General features: G+C 35.6%; 1 protein-coding gene and 1 pseudogene across 17 annotated transcripts in view; both read left to right on the top strand.

Annotated features, from left to right (window-relative positions):
• ROBO2 (roundabout guidance receptor 2) overlaps positions 1–20,433 on the top strand; it is a 1,322,570-nt gene that overhangs the window by 183,409 nt on the left and 1,118,728 nt on the right. The window lies entirely within an intron of this gene.
• Positions 16,097–16,885, top strand: LOC123940112 (annotated as a pseudogene).

Genomic DNA, 20,433 nt, shown 5'->3' with positions numbered 1-20,433 from the left:
ATGTACCTTGCTCATTCTTCCTGCATCCTTATGGGTAACTCTTAGGGTAACTATTGGGGTAACTTGTGGGTAACTATTAGGCCAAACACTGGGTGAAAGGGGCCAGAGTTAACAAATTTTTGTGTACAAGCACACTTGCACCTCAGCAGTCCTTTCAAAGAGTATATATTCAAACAATTTCCTAAAATCAACATCATCCAAAAATCACCCCCCCCCCGCCAGATCCACAATGAAGACAGAATTTTTTATTGCTTTGTAGACTGTGAATTCTTTTTTACTATGGAGCTCAGCCCAGCCCGAGTGTTTACTGATATATAATAAACAAGACCTTTTGCTAAACAGAGACAGAATATTCTTATCTACTCAAAGACCTGGCTAAAAGTTTGGAAACTTTCAGTATAGAAGTGAGAGTCAAACACTCTGCACTGGAAGGGGGGGGGATCATTTTAACACTAGCCTGGGGGAAAGAACAGGAAATATGGTTAATTTTGGAGAAAAATATGGAAGACACTATATGACTATGTAAGGACACTGTAAGGTGATTCTTGAAGATCCAATTACTTCAGAGCCAACAGGAGTGACCCTGTAAAACAAAATCAGCACCAAGGTCCCTGCTTTTCTGTAAAGTGTAAATTCCTCCATGGAAGAGGGAGATGGGGAGACTGCATTAATTATGTTCTTCACAAAGACAGTCACATTCATTTTGAGTGAGAGAGTGACAGCTCTGTAAAGCTCTGTGCATGATTCAAAAATCTTGAGATAAAAGGTAATTTTTTTCCCCAAAAGGTAATTTTTACTTTATTAAAGTCAGTTCTAGAAGATAAAGTTGAGAATTGGATATCTTTGTATGGTGATTGTATGATTCAACATTTTCTTAATTTTGAACAAGGAAATAATAAAAATAGTATGAATTTTTAAAATGGTAGTGATCCAGAATAGTTTTTCATAAAAGAAAAACTGTTTTTTAGGGGCTCTAAATCATCCCCTGACTTGTACTATAAACAGCAGCTTCCAGACTGCCATGACTCTAGCAGGCCTGGACACCACCACAGGGAGGGTTAGGACACATATTTGTCATAAGACTCATAACTTATCCTGCCAAATTTCAGTGAGTGTTAAAAATAAAAGCTATTATTGCACCTCTATGTAAATTATTCACTCTAGTTTTATGTACCAGAATCATTTAGTTCTTATTTTAAACTAGATTTTATCAATTTGAAAAGTAAGTTTAATTTGGACAGAATTGTGAACTATTTCTCTTAAAGTTCTGTTAAAGTTTTAAGGACATGACTTGATTTTCTTTACATTTCATAGAAATATGTCTACTGTTAGCCTTTTAAAGGGTGAATCAGACTCTCCTACATATAATAATTGAACTAAAATATTCCAATACTGATAAATTTCGGTACATTATCCCAGTCTGCTACTGCAGAAAGTAAAACAGATAGGAAGAATCAAAGTCAAAGAGGGCCCCAACACAAGAGAATTTATTAATACCATACTACATTTCTGACACGTCTAACCGTTCATTCATTCTTCTGCTCAACAGGTAGTGTTAAGTGTCCAGTGTGTGCTAGGCACTGTTCTTGGCACATGGAATAGTTGTGGACAATACAGCCCTGAAGTTAAGGCTGTGACAGTCTTTTAATTTTGAATCAAGTCACTTAGCTGATAAATGACAGAGCTAGACATTCAACCCACCCAAGTCTCTCTAGAATTCAGAACCTGTATATTTTTTTCTTCATCCTAAACTATATTTCCTCTTAATGAGTGGAAAATATTTAATTATGAAATCTCAAATATCTGTTTTAAATGTAGGGCTATAATTTTTCTAATGTTTTATGTCTGTAGGGCATTAAAGAGGAGCTATGTATATTTAGGGGGTAGATATGGCTTATGTCTATCCTATGTGTCCCCAGTTTTTTACACAGTAATTTTTATAACCATAGAAATGGCTTCTGAATGATACACACTGTTTGACTTATTGTGGCTTTTATCTTTCATAACCACAAAGAAGAGAATGTTATTTTTATAGTTTCTGGAAGGGACTAGAAATGAAATTTTCACTATTGTGGAATTAATTAAAAGTTAGCCTTCAAAATGAATCATTTTGCCACTGAGAACACTTTTAAAATATATTCTCAAAATCTTCACTATAATTCAGAGTAAGTATTTGAACATTTACAATAATAAATACAGGGTTTCTTAAAAGCATACATTATACAGTAATAATTTTAAAATGTTCATGACATGTTTTATCATGATGAAATATATAATACATCAGGCTTTATGAGGACAACGCAGAGAGACAGCCCAGAATCATGAAGGTGGAAGTGACGATGATTTCCTTCTACCTTAATAGCTTTAATTGCAGGATACAATAGAATACAGCTGCTCCTCTCTTCAAAGTCCAATTTCATTGTCTGTCTATAAACTGTCAACACCATCTCTGCTGTTTGACTGTTATGTCACCCGACCCTGTTCCACCTGAACAAATTTGTGGCAATCTGCACCAAATGCTCCTTTTCCTCTGCTCAGAAGTGTAAATTCCCTGTGCATTACTGAATAAGGAGGAGTTTTAGCTTTATTGGTATAAGCTTATTTGCTGTGATAAATGTAATGGGTAAATATGAATAAAATAAAAGCTAACACTTAGAATTGACATTTTACTTAGGGAAAAAATCAGATATGCTTTATATATTTCAAATATGGAAGTGTTGTAATGTTTGAGTAAGACAACCAATTCCATGTGCAGATAACGAAAAAGAGAAGCAGAACATTTTTTGGAAAGGTATAGAGGAGTTCTAAACGATGACAACAAAGTGAATTAAACCAGCCAATGAAAAATGGCAAACTTGGCCATAGATGATTGAGTACAATATATTCTCTAACAGTTTCCCTAAAAATGTTAGCTTTCAAATAATTCACTTAATACATCTAGCTTTTGTTACTTTTTTTTCTTTTCCTGTTCAAATGCATTATGAGAATCATTAATGTCAATAACTGAAGTTAAGCTATAATTTATGTTTCTCCCACAAAATGAATGATCATGATTTGCCATGATGTATAAGCAGAACATTTCTTATATCATTCTTTCTCTTTGTCTCATAATTTGGCAAATGTCAGTGATTTAAATTATGGATAGAATAGCAAGTAATGAAAATATGCATAGCATAAATATTTTGCATTAGGTGTTTTGCTACTGAGAACACTTTATAAGTATCTGTAAAACAATATTTGGTAGTGCTTACAGTGTTTGCTATATAACTGAGCACTTGCAGGAGTACACTAGTTCTTTGCCAGAAAAATAAACTGTGACTTGATAAGAGTTAGTTTAAACAAGTTTAAACAAGAGTTAGTTTAAAATGTGAGAGACAGAAAATGATGCAGAAAGGAATGGCTACCACCTAATGATCAAAGACCTATGAGACCCATTAGCCCAATCTACTCTAATTAAAAGTGACAGCTCTAGAAGATTGAAATCTGGTAGCCATAATTTATCATCACTTCTGATTATTTCCTTCACTAAATGTTCATCAATAAGTTTAGAACATACTGTTTACATTGTGAAATTTTGTTAGTGCAGGCCTAGCTACTAACATGGCTATTGATGATAGCCTTTATTTTAGGGTACCAGGAGTAGTATTGTTTCACATTTCATCATTAACCTGAAAGATGGAAAACCACACATTATTATGTTTGCAGCTGACACTGAGCTTTATCTTTGTATGTGGCAAATGGAAAGGGATGGGGAAATAGGATAAATAATGACTCAGGGGTAGGGAAAGAGGAAATTGGAGACAAGAATCAGATTTGAAAAATAGTGTGATGAAAGATTTGAGAATTAGTTCTGGTAAATGTAATCAGTGATCTTTTCCTGGATTATAACTAACTGCCTCAAACAATCTGATGTTTGAATCAATTAAACAGAGCACAACCGGCGATTTGGTCTTTTGGCACATTGCGGCACACATGAGTTAGATTTTTTTGAAGAACGAGACAAAAATAATCTGCTCTTTCCTCAACAAGGAGTTCCAGGATCCATGGCCTTTCCAACCGCTATCTCTACTTAGCAATACGTAACTTTCATGAGGCTCTTAAAGATAGTTCAACATTTTTCACTACAGAAGTTTTGTATTTTTTTTTAAGATTTTTATTTATTTGTTTGACAGACAGAGATCACAAGTAGGCAGAGAGGCAGGCAGAGAGAGAGGGGGAAGTAGGCTCCCTGCTGAGCAGGGAGCCTGATGTGGGGCTTGATCCCAAGACTCTGGGATCATGACCTGAGCCGAAGGCAGAGGCTTTAACTCACTGAGCCATCCAGGTGCCCCACTACAGAAGTTTTTGAATATCACATTTTAAAAGGTTGTTAGTATGTGTTGTGGAATGAATTGTGTCTCCTAAAAGGATATGTTGAAGTCTTAACCCCCGATTCCTGTAAATGTGACCTTATTCAGAAATAGGGTCTTTGAGGATGTAATCCAGTTAACAAGTGATCATACTGGGGTAGAGTAGACACTGAATCCAGTATATCCGCTGTCCTTATAAGAAGAGTAGAAGAAATGCAAATAGAGAAATGAAGAAAAGACCATGTGATGACAAGAGAGAGAGATTGGAGTCATGTATCTACAAACTAAACACTAAAGATTGCCGGCAACCACCAGAAACTAGGAGGAAGCAAGGAAAGACCCTTCCCTAGAGGCTTCAGAAAAAACATAGCCCTGTCAAGACCTTGAGTTCATACTTCTACCCTCTGCTCCTTATGGTACTTTTGTTATGACAGCCTTAGGAATCTAATTCAGTATGTCATCCATAAGAGAAAGATCTAAGAAAATGCTTTCTGCCCCATTGATGTAAGTGAAAAGTTATACTTTTTATATTATATATTTGTAGGTGACCTGTGGGGGCTGTTATTTAAGTCACAGAGACAGAAATTCCCTTTTGAAAAGCATTGAGGAAGACCCTGCAATAGACTACATAGAAATATTGACTTGTGTGCATGTGAGCACATCCATTCCTCACTGGCATCCCTGCCATCTTGCTAAAACTTAGTTCTGCTGGTATCTCTGTGTGGCTCAGCAGCCCCTGCTGACTTCCTTTTGCTTACAAAGAGTACTTCTATTCTTCACAGATGCCTGTTCCTGAACTAACTTCTTTCTAATATTCTAGTCTCATGTTGTGCTTTGCCCGAGTAACATCTGTGTCCTAGCTACCCTAGATTACATAATTCTTCACCAGATCCTATACTACTTCTGTTTCTGGATTTTAATTAATGCTCTTTCTTCTCTTCTCTAGCAACAAAAACCCTATCCTAGTCATTCAACGTCTAACTCAAAAGCAATTTTCCCTCATGAAGACTTCCCCAGTCCTCATCACTGTATTTTTTCTTCCATCCCTATTCCCATCATGCTTTGTATCTCCATTAAAACATTTAATAAAATATTCTTGATTTGTAGTTATTCTATGCATGCCTTTTACTGTAATTTTTTTAAGGTAAGATGGGCTTTATGATATTATTTTACAAACCCTAAATTAAAAAACATTGGCTATCTGAAAACATTTTAACATGAAATAATGCTATTTGTTCCACAAAAGGCTTGAGAAATGGAACATGCATCCCTGTTCAAGAAGTTATGATCAGTGGTTAATAAACATGTGAATGAATAAATAATTGAAAGAGGAATTTGTGTAAAACTGAATGCATAGGTTCTTTGTAATATTATCTAAAAATAGGGATTTGGCTGATTGTTTTAATTTTTGGTAATCTTGGTCAAGATCATCCTAGTAAAATTTACGATATTAAGGTTTATAAAATTTTTTAAAAGATATGAACTTTACATTTGAGTCTTTGGTGTCAGGGAAATATTAATGACAATTTTTAACAAATAATGTAGATTATTTGTTTGAGATGAAACTTTGGGTTGTATGTTTCCATTATTTTTACTGATTAATAAATTAACAAATAACTACAAACAACATAAAAAAATTGTGTGAAGTGCATAAAGTAGAGGTAAGTGTTTTATATGAGAAGAGAGAATTATTTTCATAGAAATAGAATTTCATTTCAAGTCCCATGAAGATTATTTGTTTTAAATGTCTGGGAAATCTAAATACAAATAGTACAATGAGTATGTTGTTCATAAAATTGATTTTGATTTTGTTATTTTAAAAGATTACCCGAGGGGTGCGTGGGTGGCTCAGTGGGTTAAAGCCTCTGCCTTCGGCTCAGGTCATGATCCCAGGATCCTGGGATCGAGCCCCACATCGGGCTCTCTGCTCCGCGGGGAGTCTGCTTCCTCCTCTCTCTCTGCCTGCCTCTCTGCCTAGTTGTGATTTCTCTCTGTCAAATAAATAAAATATATTAAAAAAAAAAAAAAAGATTACCCGAGGGGCGCCTGGGTGGCTCAGTGGGTTAAGCGTCTGCCTTCAGCTCAGGTCATGATCTCAGGGTCCTGGGATTGAGCCCCACATGGGGCTCTCTGCTCAGCAGGGAGCCTACTTCCTCCTGTCTCTCTACCTACCTCTCTGTCTACTTGTGATCTCTCTCTCTCTTTCAAATAAATAAATAAAATCTTTAAAAAAAAAAAAAGATTACCCTAGCCATATAACTATTGCTACTTTACTAAATATGAGTTTATATAAGTTCTTTGTAAGAAAAAAACCACATTTATTAATAAAATAATATATTAATTGATTTTCAAAGAAGAATCCAGTGTTGGGAGACAGAAAATATTAAATCTAATACTTGCAAGAACTGGAAGCGGATGTGCCCTTTATGGAGAATTTCTTTTCATTCTATTAGAATGGAATCTTCTTTGGATCCAGCCATGAAAGAGCATAGTAATAATAATAGCAACTAACACTTAAATAGCACTTAATACATGTCAGGCACTATTTTAAATGTTTTGCACACATTAATTTTATGTAATCCTCACAATGACCCTATGAGACAAGTTCTGCTATTACTCATATTTCATAAAAGGAGAAAGTTACTTACTTAGTGTATAGTAACTCACCAAGGTCACATACCTAGTATATGGTAGAAACAGATTTTGAGCATGGGTCTACAATGCATTCCCTAAACCATTCTCCAGAGCTCTTTGGTTTTAGAAGGGCAACTCCCTGATCTCTCCCTTTCATAGGAATTCAAAGTTGTGGCCACGCATATGTTTTAATCCTTCAATAGCACGTAGCTTTCCAAAAGGAACAATTACAAATGGTTGTATAGTGGACACTCCCTGGCTGTCCTTTTCTTCATGCATGTATATATGTTTCACTTAATAGGATAACATCAGAAATAAAGGTCATGTTATCATGTAGCCACAGTAGGGCTCCAAAACTTCTACACATTTTAAAGAAATGTGTGAATTTCAGTTAATCAAAGTAAAGTGCATACATTCGCTCACAAACTTGTCATTGTCAGTTTTGGTTATTTCTAATTTTTTTAAGATCTTGAACATGTTACCTCTAAGATGTTCATTTTTAATATTGCTCTAAATGTACTACTGTGACAATAAATTATAATGAAACTAATTGGAACTAGGTCCAAATCCAAATCTATCATTAATTATTTATGTGAACATTGGAAATTTTCTTTCCTTAATTGAAGTTTCCTTATTTGTAAAATAGAGATATATATCTATTTTGGAGCTATTCTGAAAAACATTAAAAATAAATACATAATACATTTCCTGAAACAATCTGGAGCTATTCAAAATCCTATTATTATTTATACTTTCCTCATTTGGATGACAATGGAAATTTTTCTGCTTTACTAATGAAAAATTGTTGAGAAATTTAAGAAACATCAGCTGATAAGTGAAATATGCCTATCTATGCTTTAAAAATATTTGAATGATCATTAATCTATTTATTTAAGTTTAAGAAATGGGTGTGGGGAGATGTGAATATGAACAAGCTTTAGTTTTTCTATTAAAGGTCCATTTTGAAATCATATACAATGCCCACATAGTGAATTGGATTTTTGTTTTATTTTGTGTCTGCCTCTAATGAGATTAATATTAGAAAGTCACCTTTGTTATCCTTAGAAGAAAAGTTGCCTTTGAAGATTAAGGGTAGGTTTTCTTGAAAAAGAGAGGGTAGGCTGAAATATCATCTTAGGGCTCCTGGTAGAACAGGAGTGGTAGAACATTCAGTGGTGGATAGCTCTACTTTCTGAGAAAAGAGATTCAGTCATACCCATTCTGTTGCAAGGATTTGCAGAAAAATTTTTACCTGTCCCCTGATGTAGGGGAACCAGGGGAAAAGAAAGAGGCAGAGATTCATTGGACACCAGATCTGGTTCTAGCAGCACTCCAAGGTGGCAGCTTGACTTTGGATAATTGCTATGGGTCTTAAAAAATATTATTATGCAGTCCTAGCATTCCAAGCAAAAGGATGACCTTGGTCAAGCTTTCACAAAGAAAAGAACTCATCCTTTTTCAATGGGAGATAGAACATGCTCTCATAACACCAAAGGAAGAATTAGCAATGGATAGAAAGTGGAACAAGTAACATTCAGCCTAACAGTCACTGCTGGGGGCAATGGAATGCATAGTTTGTTTGTTTATTTATTCATTTATTTATTTATTAATTATTCTAGCAAAACCCAAGTAACTATTTGTCACAAATACCTGTGTGTGGATTTCAGAATTCATGTTCAGCAAATATTCATTTAGTGTTTAATAATGTGCTAACCCTTGTTCTGTGTTTGAAGATTAAAACCACAAAGCAAAATACTGTATCATGAATATTATGATATAGGAGAATAAGAAAACCAATAAACATAGAGATCTATAACATAGTTTAAACTAGGGATAATGCTACAAGGAAAAATAAAGCCTGACAAATGAATTGAGAGTAATGATACTACCACTTTAGAAAGGATGATCATGGAAGGTCCCTGACAGTCTGACCAGTAACTAGGAGTAGATCATAAATTCTTGGAAGACATCATAAGGACTAAGAATGTTATACCAAGAGAGACTGAAAGCACATGGTGGGAGGCTTTAACTTCTCTTTGAACTCTGTACAACTCTTGTATTTTCTATCCCCAAACTGCCTTCCTCAAAATGAAATAACAAACATTCAAGTTATTATAAATTATTTAAAATGGGAAAACTAGAGTAATTAAATATAGATCCAATATCTGAATATAATTATATATGTAATGGAACAAATTTGCTTAATTATTTAATTTCATCTTTATAGCTCTCATTGACTTTTAATATATATATTTTTTTAATTTGCAAAATTTCAAAATGTAAAAAAGAAAAAAAATGTAGAGATTAGTGTAAGGAACTCCATGTATCCATTACTCTGCTTAAGTAACTATCAGACTGTGCAAGTCTTGTTTTACCTGTAACCTTACCTACCCTACCTCTAATCTCAGGCAATGTTGAAACAATTTCTAGACATCATGCTATTTCATTCTTAAAAACTTCAGAATATATGAACTTTGTGAAACATAGTCATAATACCATTAAGACTCCTAAGAGTATTTACAACCATTTCTTAATGTCATAAAATACCTAATGTTCAAATTTCTCTAAATGTCTCATAAATGTTTCATTAGAATTGATTTATTTGAATCTGTATCTAAGGTTTACTCATCGTATTCTTTTGATATTTCATTGTCTTTCTAAATCTATCAGTCACCCCTCCCTTTTTGTAAAAATTGCTATTTATTTGTTGACAAAATTGTCTTACGTGTCTTGTTATTCCCCACACACTAGGTTTTGATAATTTCATCCTCATGGTATAATTTAACATGTTTCTCTGTTTCCTATATTAAAAACATAAAACAAAAAACAGAACTGGGAGTTACATCTAGAAGTTTGAGCAGATGTTGTTTAAGACTTTCTCCCAGTTTTGTAGTCCTCAGTCACAGACACTCTCCCCTATAGCCCACCTTTGTGCTCCTGTGAAGCTCTGTCCTCACTTCCTTGACCTTAGGCATTGTGTAAGATGCAATCCCAAGTTTATGAACAAACCGGTACAATTCTCAGAAGCAGCTGAGAATTGTCAGTCATTCATGTGGGTCTCCAGAAAAACACAGTACTTGTGCTTCATTAATATGTCAAGTTATTCTTCATTATCCTAACCTATATGACTTCGGAAAATATTATTTATAAAAATGGTAGAAATAAAGCTACTGAATAAATATATTATTGAAGAATGTTATGGCCCTTTAATCTTTATTATTAAAAAATCATAGATAATTGTTGTTGATGCCTTTGGGGGGTTCATTTTATCCTTTTAAAGTCTTATTTCTTTTTCTGTAACTTCACATAAAGCTCTTCTGAATGTCAGTTTTATCTGAGCTCTTACCCTTAATTCCGGTTCTCCAGCCCATAGATTGACTTAAGGACTATATTCTCCACGACAGGAACATTTTAAAATTTGTTTTGACTTTTTACTGGGAAAGCCCAGAAGATCGATGACTAACAGAATAGAATGGACTATTAGCCTTCCTTTTCTCTCTCTTCCACAGTGTTCTTTAATGGCACCTGTTGACTAATGACAGTGCAGATCAGCCCTTAGTTTAAGAAACGCACATAAATCTGAGAGTTGTTATTGTTTTGCATTTTTCCCTAAGAAAGTGATCAGGGTAAAAGAACCTAAATTCAACCTTTTTTTTTCTCCTAATAGCTTGTTCGCTTCTCTGATTTCAGAACTGCCCTTTCACTGTGCTGTCCTCTCTCTCTGACCTTCTGTTCCACACTAATGAACCCTGTTAATAGCTAATCTTTGTTCTGTGATAGCAACTATTTCTAATCTGGGATGTTCGAATTAGCAGTTTTCCTTAACTTGTGTCTAATTATAGTTATTTTTTAACCTGATTTCAAATGTGGTTTCTTCAAATCTTTTTGCTTTCTCCTTCTGTGACTTTCTATTGCTCAGCAATCTTCGCAATTCAACACAGTATTTAGATAAAAGGGAAAAATTGATGGTTTAAGTTAATTTGATTTGTTTCCATATTTGGGGAGTGATTTGTAACTTTAAGAAATTGGTGTGCTTATTATTTTATTCTTAAATATATTTCCTTGTTTCCAAACTATCACCAAACAAAAACCTGGATATTGGAAGTTTTAAACTTACCCAACCAAATGTGTACACATCATTTTTGTTCTCTGTTATATACATCCCAAGCTTTTCTTTTCTCCTTTACATAACAACAGCTAAAATATTTATTACACATCTATTCAGTGTCAGAAACTGTATTGCATATTAAGAATACAGGGAAAGAGAAACAAGTTTTATCCTTTATATTGTGGACTCTATGAAGAGTTAATGACTGAATGGGTCAGCTACTTTCTGTCAAGTGCTCATTGCTATTTCTTTTGCAGTGAACACAATTTGTTCCAACTGTCACTTGTAGAAAAACTAAGAGGTCTTCAAAGCGACCTGTGCAGTTTTTTATTACTCATTTATGTCCAATTTCCTCTCAATTTCATTTACAGGTTTTATATTGGCTGGTGGCATGTGGTACTAAGAACCCCAAGGCATTTAAGCATTTAAGAAAGTGAAAAGCAAGGGGAAAAAAGCATAAAACAGAAAGTCAGAGGTGAAAAGCTAGATTTAGACACCTGATAGTTGTAGGTTTATTTGTAGTTTCCTCTGCAATATGCTTGAAACTTGAATAGGATTATAAGCCTAAGAGTCAGAATTTTATTCTGTGCAGTTTACATAAAAGGAGGAGTGGATATTTTATAATCTAGATTTGGGCTGATAATGTATGCTTTTTAGTAAGAATTGTAACTGGGACTTGGTCAGCTTCAAAGTTGAAAAGGCTCTTTTGCCACTCTGCCAGATGCCCCCAAAGTGTCCCATTCTCCCCTCCACCCTTCATGTGGACACCCATCATTTTTCACACCAAGAATGAATCTGTGCAGGTGCAGAGAATGAGTTTACTCCCTCTTTGACTTTCCCCAGATTTGGGAATCCTCCACAAAAGTTACATTAACAAATTTGAAGCTCAAAATGTAACCCAAAACACATTCTTACATTCGCTTGCAGATTTCCTTTCATTACTGGAGAGGCAGCAACAATAAAGTGATGTGACATAGTCTATTTTTTTTCAATATTATATTTTGTTAGTAGATCACTTGGCTGTAACTCCACTTTAAAATTTACCAGTTTTCTTGTCCACTTTCTCTTTTCTTCTCTCACCCCCACCCAAACAATTCTAGTGAAACAAATCTCCAGAGAATCATAAGGCCATAGAAAATTAAACTAGAAAAAACCTGAAAGATCTTTTCCTTTTCCTTTATTTTAGAGATGAAACTGAGGCTCAATTTTCTATAATTTGACAGGCATTATGGCCTAAAAATAGTATTCAAAAGAAATATAAATATTATTAGAAGGAGAACTTCCTAGCAGAATGACATTCTGGAATGGTCTGCAAGTCCTCTGGGTAGTTAGGCAGATGGCTTATTGCTTAATCTCTTAGCAATCTCTAAGTCAAGTTCAGGTTTTTTCTTCTTACTTTAGAAGTAAATGTTGCTCAAAGGGACAGTGAGTTTTTTTACACAGTTAAGAAACAGACATGGGAAATACCAGACCACTTTTCAGCAAGGTTGTGTTTAACCTATAGATGAGAAATAGGTCTACTTATGTGGTATTTTATAATCTCATATGATTTTCTTCAATTTATCTGTAATAAAATGTGTACACAGTGTTATTGGCATGTATGATGTTTTTTGAATGAGCACAAGTATGTGTAAATATATATATATATATTTAAATATTTTATCTGTATACACATATGTGTATAAATATGTTTAAAGAACACATTTGCTCATTGGGTGAATTCCACCGTATTCTAACAATATAGTTGCCTATTTAGAAATTTGTGGCAAGGGAGGGGATTAGCAGTAACTAAAAGGAAGACAGAAAAGTAAAGGGATATCAGTTTGTTAAATCTTTACCATGGGTCAGGCATCAGACCACCAGTCTTATCAATCCTCACAGTAGCACTAGTAGCTTGATGTTTCTTCATCTCAGGAATAAAAAAAGTTGAGGCTCCAGGGAGTTTAAATGGCTCTCCCTTGGTCACATAGATGGCAAGTGGTAGAGTATGAATTCCTCCTCAAATCCATTTGGAAGCAAAGAAAAACAACTAAAGGTAACATGGCATTTACTATTCATAAGTATTTTACATATTTTTTTTACCTACATTGATCCATTTTATCATCATAGAAACCAATGGGGTTGATATTGTCATTCCCATTTATAGATAGGAAAAATCAGGGTGCCTGGCTTCACTCTATACTTAAATTCACTTATCTACACTGCTGTCCAAAGTGGAGACCCTGTTCCTTGCATCATGGTCAAATTTCTGAAAATGCTTTGAGGCACAAAAGCAGCAACAATCACATATCTTCGGAGTAGGAGACCTTAATTTCATCTGGTTCCAGGAATTAGGCTAGATAGCTGTCAAATGATTCTGAACACCTATGAACTCAACCAGAAATCTAAGAAAAGAATAGCTGCAACTCTACAAGTAGAAAAGCAACTATTTTCTGCAAGAATCACAAGATAGAAAAACTCAACCTCAAAAAAGAGAACAAGATGGTGCTTGGATGACTCAGTCAGATTAAGCATCGGCCTTCAGCTCAGGTTGTGATCCCAGGGTCCTGGGATCGAGTCCCACTCTCCCTCTGCCTTGCTCTGTCTCTGTCTCTGTCTCTCATGAATAGCTGAAGAAAGTCTTGAAAAAAAGAGAGAGAGAACAAGAGGCCATACTGATTGCCAGGGACCAAATCAATATAGATAAAAGTAAGATGTCAGAACTAGAGTTTAGAATAATGATTATAAAGACACTAGCTGGGCCTGGAAAAAAGTGTAGAAGACACACAGGAATCCTTTTCTGGAGAAATAAAAGAAGTAAAATCTAATCAATTCAAAATTTAAAAAAAGCTATTAATGAGATGTAATAAAAAGGAGGTTATAACTGCTAGGATAAATGAGACAGAAGAGAGAATTAGTGATAGAGAAGACAAAATGATGGAGAATAAAGAACCTGAGAAAAAGAGAGATAAACAATTACTGGATCATGACGAGAGAACTTGAGAGATAAATGATACCATAAAGTGAAACAATATTAGAATAATTGGGATCCCAGAAGAAGGAGAGAGAGAGAGAAGGTATATTGAGCAAATTATAATGGAAAACTTCACTAATCTGTGAAGGAAGAGGCTTTCAAGTCCTGGAGACACAGCAAACACTTCTCAAAAGCAATAAAAATAGGTCAACATCCCAACATATAATACTGAAGCTTGCAAAACTCAGAGACAAAGAGAAAATCCTGAAAGCAGCTCTGGACAAGGAGTCCACAACCTACAAGGTTAGAAATATTAGACCCACAGCAGTCTAATCCATGAAGACCTGGCAGGCCAGAAAAGACTAGCATGATATAGTCAGAGTGCTAAATGAGAAAAATATGCAGGCACGAATACTTTATTCAGCTAGGATTTCATTCAGAATAGAAGGAGAACTAAAAAGCTTCCAGGACAAACAAAAACTAAAAGAATTTTTGATCACTAAACCAGCTCTGCAAGAAATATTAAAAGGATTCCTTTAAGTGAAGAGAGAGCCCAAAAGTAACACAGACCACAAAGCAACAGACAATATAAAGAAACAGTGACTTTACAGGTAATATAGTGGCACTAAATTCATATCTTCCAGTAGTTACTCTGAATGTAAATGAGCTAAATGCCCCAATCAAAAGACACAGAATATCAGCTTGGATACAAAAGCAAGACCCATTGATATACTGTCTGCAAGAGACTCATTTTGGACCCAAAGACACCTCCAAATTGAAAGTGAGGTTGTGGGAAACCATTTATTGTTCTAATGGACATCAAAAAAAGGCTGGGGTGGCAATCCTATGTGAGACAAATTAGATTTTAAACCAAAGACTATCAGAGATGAGGAAGAATAGCATATCATAATTAAAGGGTCTATCCAACAAGATATAACAATTATAAATATTTATGCCTCTAATATGGGTGCAGATAATTATATAAACCAATTAATAATAAAATTAAAGAAACATATCAATAATAATACAATAGTAGTCAGGGACTTTAACACCCCACTCACTGCAATGGACAGAACATCTAAGCAGAAGATCAACAATGAAACAAAGGCTTTGAATGACACACTGGACCAGATGAACTTGACAGATATATTCAGAGCATTCCATCCTGAAGCAACAAAATACACATTCTTCTCAAGTGCACATGAAACATTCTCCAGAAGAGATCACATACCAGGTCACAAATCAGGTCTCAACTCGTACCAAAAGACTGGGATCAATCCTTGTATATTTTCAGACCACAATATTTTGAAAATGGAATTCAGTCACAAGGGGGAATTTGGAAAGAAATCAAATACATGGAGGCTAAAGAACATCCTACTAAAGAATGAATGGGTCAGGGGCACCTGGGTGGCTCAGTGGGTTAAGGCCTCTGCCTTCGGCTCAGGTCATGGTCCCGGCGTCCTGGGATCGAGCCCCGCATCGGGCTCTCTGCTCAGTGGAGAGCCTGCTTCCCTTCCTCTATCTCTCTGCCTGCCTCTCTGCCTGCTTGTGATCTCTGTCTGTCAAATAAATAAAATCTTAAAAAAAAAAAAAAAAAGAATGAATGGGTCAGCCAGAAAATTAAAGAAAAATTGAAAAAAAATCATGGAAACAAATGAAAATGAAAACACAATAGTTAAAACCTTTGGGATACAGTAGAGGCAGTCCTAAGAAAGAAGTGTATAACAATACAAGTATTTCTCAAGAAACAAAAAAGTTCTCAAATACACAAACTGACCTTATATCTAAAGGAGCTGGAGAAAGAACAGCAAATAAAGACTAAACCCAGGAGGAGAAAAGAATTAATAAAGATTAGAGCAGAAATCAATGAATGAGAAACCAAAAGAAGAGTAGAATGGATCCATGAAAGTAGGAGCTGGTTCTCTGAGAGAATTAATAAGATTGATAAACACCGAGCCAGACTTATCAAAAAGAAAAGAGAAAGGGTAACGAGATGAAGACAGAACCAAAACTGGGCACAGGCAGTGGACGCAGTCCCAGCGAGAGCTGATGATGTCAGTGAACATATACTCGATGTCAGTCACCAGTGATAAACTAAGTCTATATGATATGCTGGCCTGGATCAATGAGTCTCTGTAACTGAATCTGATGAAGATCGAACAGTTGTGCTCAGGGGCTGTACATTGTTAGTTTATGGACATGCTGTTCTATGGCTTCATTGCCTTGAAGAGAGTGAAATTCCAGGATGAGCTAGAACATGAATATATCCAGAACTTCAAAATACAAGCAGGTTTTAAGAGAATGGATGTTGACAAAATAATTCTTTGGACAAATTAGTGAAAGGAAAGTTTCAGGACAATTTTGAATTTGTTCAGTGGTTCAAGAAGTTTATTGATGCAAACTATGATGAAAAAGATGATGACCCTGTAGTTGCCAGACAAGGTCAAGAAACTGCAGTGACTCCCTCCCTTGTTGCTCCAGCTCTGAACAAACTGAAGAAACCTCTCAGTTCTTGCAGTGAGCTCCCCAAAGGCCCATTGCAACACAGAGAACCACTGCAACCCCTTAGGCTAGCCCAGATGTGGCAAAAGAGAATCCTGGTGTGGGCAACAGGGATGATGAAGCAGCTGAATCGATGCAGCAGGTCAATGTATTGAAACATACCATCAAGACTCAGAGAAAGAAAGAGATTTCTACTTTGAGAAGCTAAGGAACATTGAATTGATTTGCCAGGAAAACAACCCTGTATTTCAGAGGACTGTGGGCATTCTCTATGCCACACATGAAGTCTTTTTGGTACCTGATGAAAGGGGCCTACAGGAGGAACAAGAAGAGTATTAACAGCTGGGACCAGAGCAGCATCTGAATTCTTCACTCCAAATCATATTCTTATAAAATACCCTCTTTTATTATCCTTAGAGGACCCACTGGTTTCTTTTCATAAGCAAACAGTACTCTTCTTAAAATGCACTTTGCAGAAGTTTCATCCCTTTTCCAGTGAGTTTGAGTTAGGAACTTTTGCCCTGTAGCAGAGCAGTATTAACATCTAGTTGGGTCACCTAGGGAACAAAGAGGCTGACCATGGGGCTCACTATGTGGACCTTGGTAACACTGATTGCTGGAGAAGGAGTTTTTATGGAATACGCTGAGGTGGGGACCTCAGTAGAGAAATGTTCAGACTGATTTGAATTTTAAGCTAACATGAAATCTTGGCAGAGAATATTTTAATAAATAAATGGCCTTAGGAGTATTTAAAATTAAAAAAAAGAGAGAGAGAAAGGAGCCAAATAAATAAAATCAGGAATGAAAGAGGAGAGATCACAATCAACACCAAAGAAATGCAGTCAATTATAAGAACATATTATGAACAACTATATGCCAGCAAATTAGGCAATCTGGAAGAAATGGATGCATTACTGGAAACTTATAAACTACTAAAATGAAACAGAAAGAAATAGAAAACCTGAAGAGACCAGTAACCAGCAAGGAAATTGAAGCAGTAATTAAAAAATCTCCCAAGAAACAAGAGTCCAGGGCCAGATGGTTTCCTAGCAGAATTCTACCAAACATTTAAAGAAGAATGAAAACCTATTCTTTTGAAGCTACTTCAATAGAAAATAGAAATGGAAACTTCCAAACTCTTTATATGAGGCAAGCATTACCTTGATCCCCAAACCAGACAAAAACTTCACCAAAAAGAATTACAGACCAATATTCCTCATGAACATGGATGCCAAAATTCTCACCAATATACTCGCCAATAGGATCCAAGAGTACATTAAAAGGATTAGTCACTACAACCAACTGAGACTTACTCCTGGGCTGCAAGGGGGGTTCAACATTCACAAATCAATCAATGTGATATACTACATTAATAAAAGAAAAGACGAGAACCATATGATCCTCTCAATCAATGCAGAAGAAGCATTTGACAAAGTACAGCATCCTTTCTTGATTAAAACTCTTCACTATGTAGGGATAGAGGGTGCATACCTCAATATCATCAAAGCCATCTATGAAAAACCCTCAGTGAATATCATTCTCAATGGGGAAAAACTGAGAGCTTTTCCCCCGACGTCAGGAGCACGTCAAGGATGTCCACTATCACCAGTGTTGTTCAATATTATACTAGAAGTCCTAGCCTCAGCATTCAGACAATAAAAAGAAATTAAAGGCATCCAAATAGGCAAAGAAGTCAAACTCTCACTCTTTGCAGATAACATGGTACTTTATGTCGGAACACCCAGAAGACTCTACCCCCAAGTTTCTAGAACTCATGTGGGAACTTAGCAAAGTGGCAGGATATAAAATCAATGCAGAGAAATCACTTGGCATTTCTATATAGTAACAATGAGACAAAAGAAAGAGAAATTAAGAAGTCTATCCTATTTACAACTGCACCAAACCCCATAAGATGTCTAGGAATAAACCTAACCAAAGAGACAGAGCAACTGTACTCAAAAAACTATTAAACATTCATGAAAGAAATTGAGGAAGACCCACAAAAAAATGGAAAAACATTCCATGCTCATTGATTGGAAGAGGAAATATTGTTAAAAAGTCTATGCTACCCAAAGAAATCTACACATTCAATTCAGTCCCTGTCAAAATACCATCAACTTTTTCACAGAGCTGGGATAAATAATCCTAAAATTTGTATGGAACCAGAAAAGACCCTGAATAGCCAAAGGAATGTTGAAAAAGAAAACCAGAGCTGGTGGCATCACAATTCCAGACTTCAAGCTCTATTACAAAGCTGTAATCATCAAGACAGTATGGTACTAGCCCACAAACAGACACATAGAGCAATGGAATGGAATAGAGAACCCAGAAATGGACCCTTAACTCTGTGTTCAACTTTTCTTCAAGAAAGCAGGAAAATTATTCAATAGAAAAAAGACAATCTCTTCAACAAATGATGTTGGGAAAACTGGACAGCCACATGCAGAAGAATGAAACTGGACCATTTCCTGACACCATACACAAAAATAGATTCAAAATGAATGAAAGACCTAACTGTGAGGCAGGAGTCCATCGAAACCCTAGAGGAGAACACAGGCAGCAACCTCTCTGACCTCTGCTGCAGCAACTTCTTTCTAAACACCTACGAAAGACAAGGGAAACAAAGGTGAAAATGAACTATTGGGACTTCATCAAGATAAAAAGCTTTTGTACAGCAAATGAAACAGTGACAGAACCAAAAGACAACCAACAGAATGGGAAAGTATATTTGCAAATGTCTTATCAGATAAAGGACTAGTATCCAAACTCTATAAAGAGCTTATCAAATGCAACAGCCAAAGAACAGTAATCTGATCAAAATGGGCAGAAGACATGAACAGACATTTCTCCAAAGAAGACATACAAATGACCAACAGACTCATGAAAAAATGTTAAACATCACTCAGCATCAGGGAAATACAAATCAAAACCACAATGAGATACTACCTCACACCGGTCAGAATGGCTAAAATTAACAAGATGTTGGTGAGGATGTGGAGAAAGGGAAACCCTCTTACACTGTAGGTGGAATGCAAGCTGGTGCAGCTACTCTGGAGAACAGTATGGAGGTTCCTCAAAAAGTTGAAAATAGAGCTACCCTCTGACCCAGAATTACACTACTGGATATTTACTCCAAAGATACAAATGTTGTCTGAAGGGGTACATGCACCCCAATGTTTATAGCAGCAATGTCCGCAATAGCTGAGCTATGGAAAGAACACAGATGGCCATCAACAGATGAACGGATAAAGAAGAGGTGGTATGTGTGTGTGTGTGTATATATATATATGTGTATATATATATATATATATATATAAAATGGAATACATACTGTGTATGTGTATATATATATGTATATATATGTATATGTATATATATGGATGTATATATAGGTATATATATATATATAAAATGGAATACATACTGTGTATGTATATATATATGTATGTGTGTGTGTGTGTGTGTGTGTGTATATATATATGTATATATATATATATATACACACGCATAATGGAATACTACTCAGCCATCAAAAAAACAAAATCTTGGGGTGCCTGGGTGGCTCAGTGGGTTAGGCCGCTGCCTTCGGCTCAGGTCATGTTCTCAGGGTCCTGGGATCGAGTCCCGCATTGGGCTCTCTGCTTACCAGGGAGCCTGCTTCCCTCCCTCTCTCTCTCTCTCTCTCTGCCTGCCTCTCCATCTACTTGTGATCTCTCTCTGTCAAATAAATAAAATCTTAAAAAAAAAATCTTGCCATTTGCAACGATGGAACTAGAGTTACTATGCTAAATAAAATAAGTCAATCAGAGAAAGACAATTATATGATCTCACTCATATGTGGAGTTTAAGAAACGAAACAAAGGATCATAGAGGAAGAAAGGGAAAAA

Source organism: Meles meles, chromosome 4 (assembly GCF_922984935.1).
Source record: "Meles meles chromosome 4, mMelMel3.1 paternal haplotype, whole genome shotgun sequence".
NCBI classification, from domain to species: domain Eukaryota; kingdom Metazoa; phylum Chordata; class Mammalia; order Carnivora; family Mustelidae; genus Meles; species Meles meles.
Note: the sequence above shows the minus strand (reverse complement) of the source record. Positions and strands in the feature narration are given on the sequence as shown.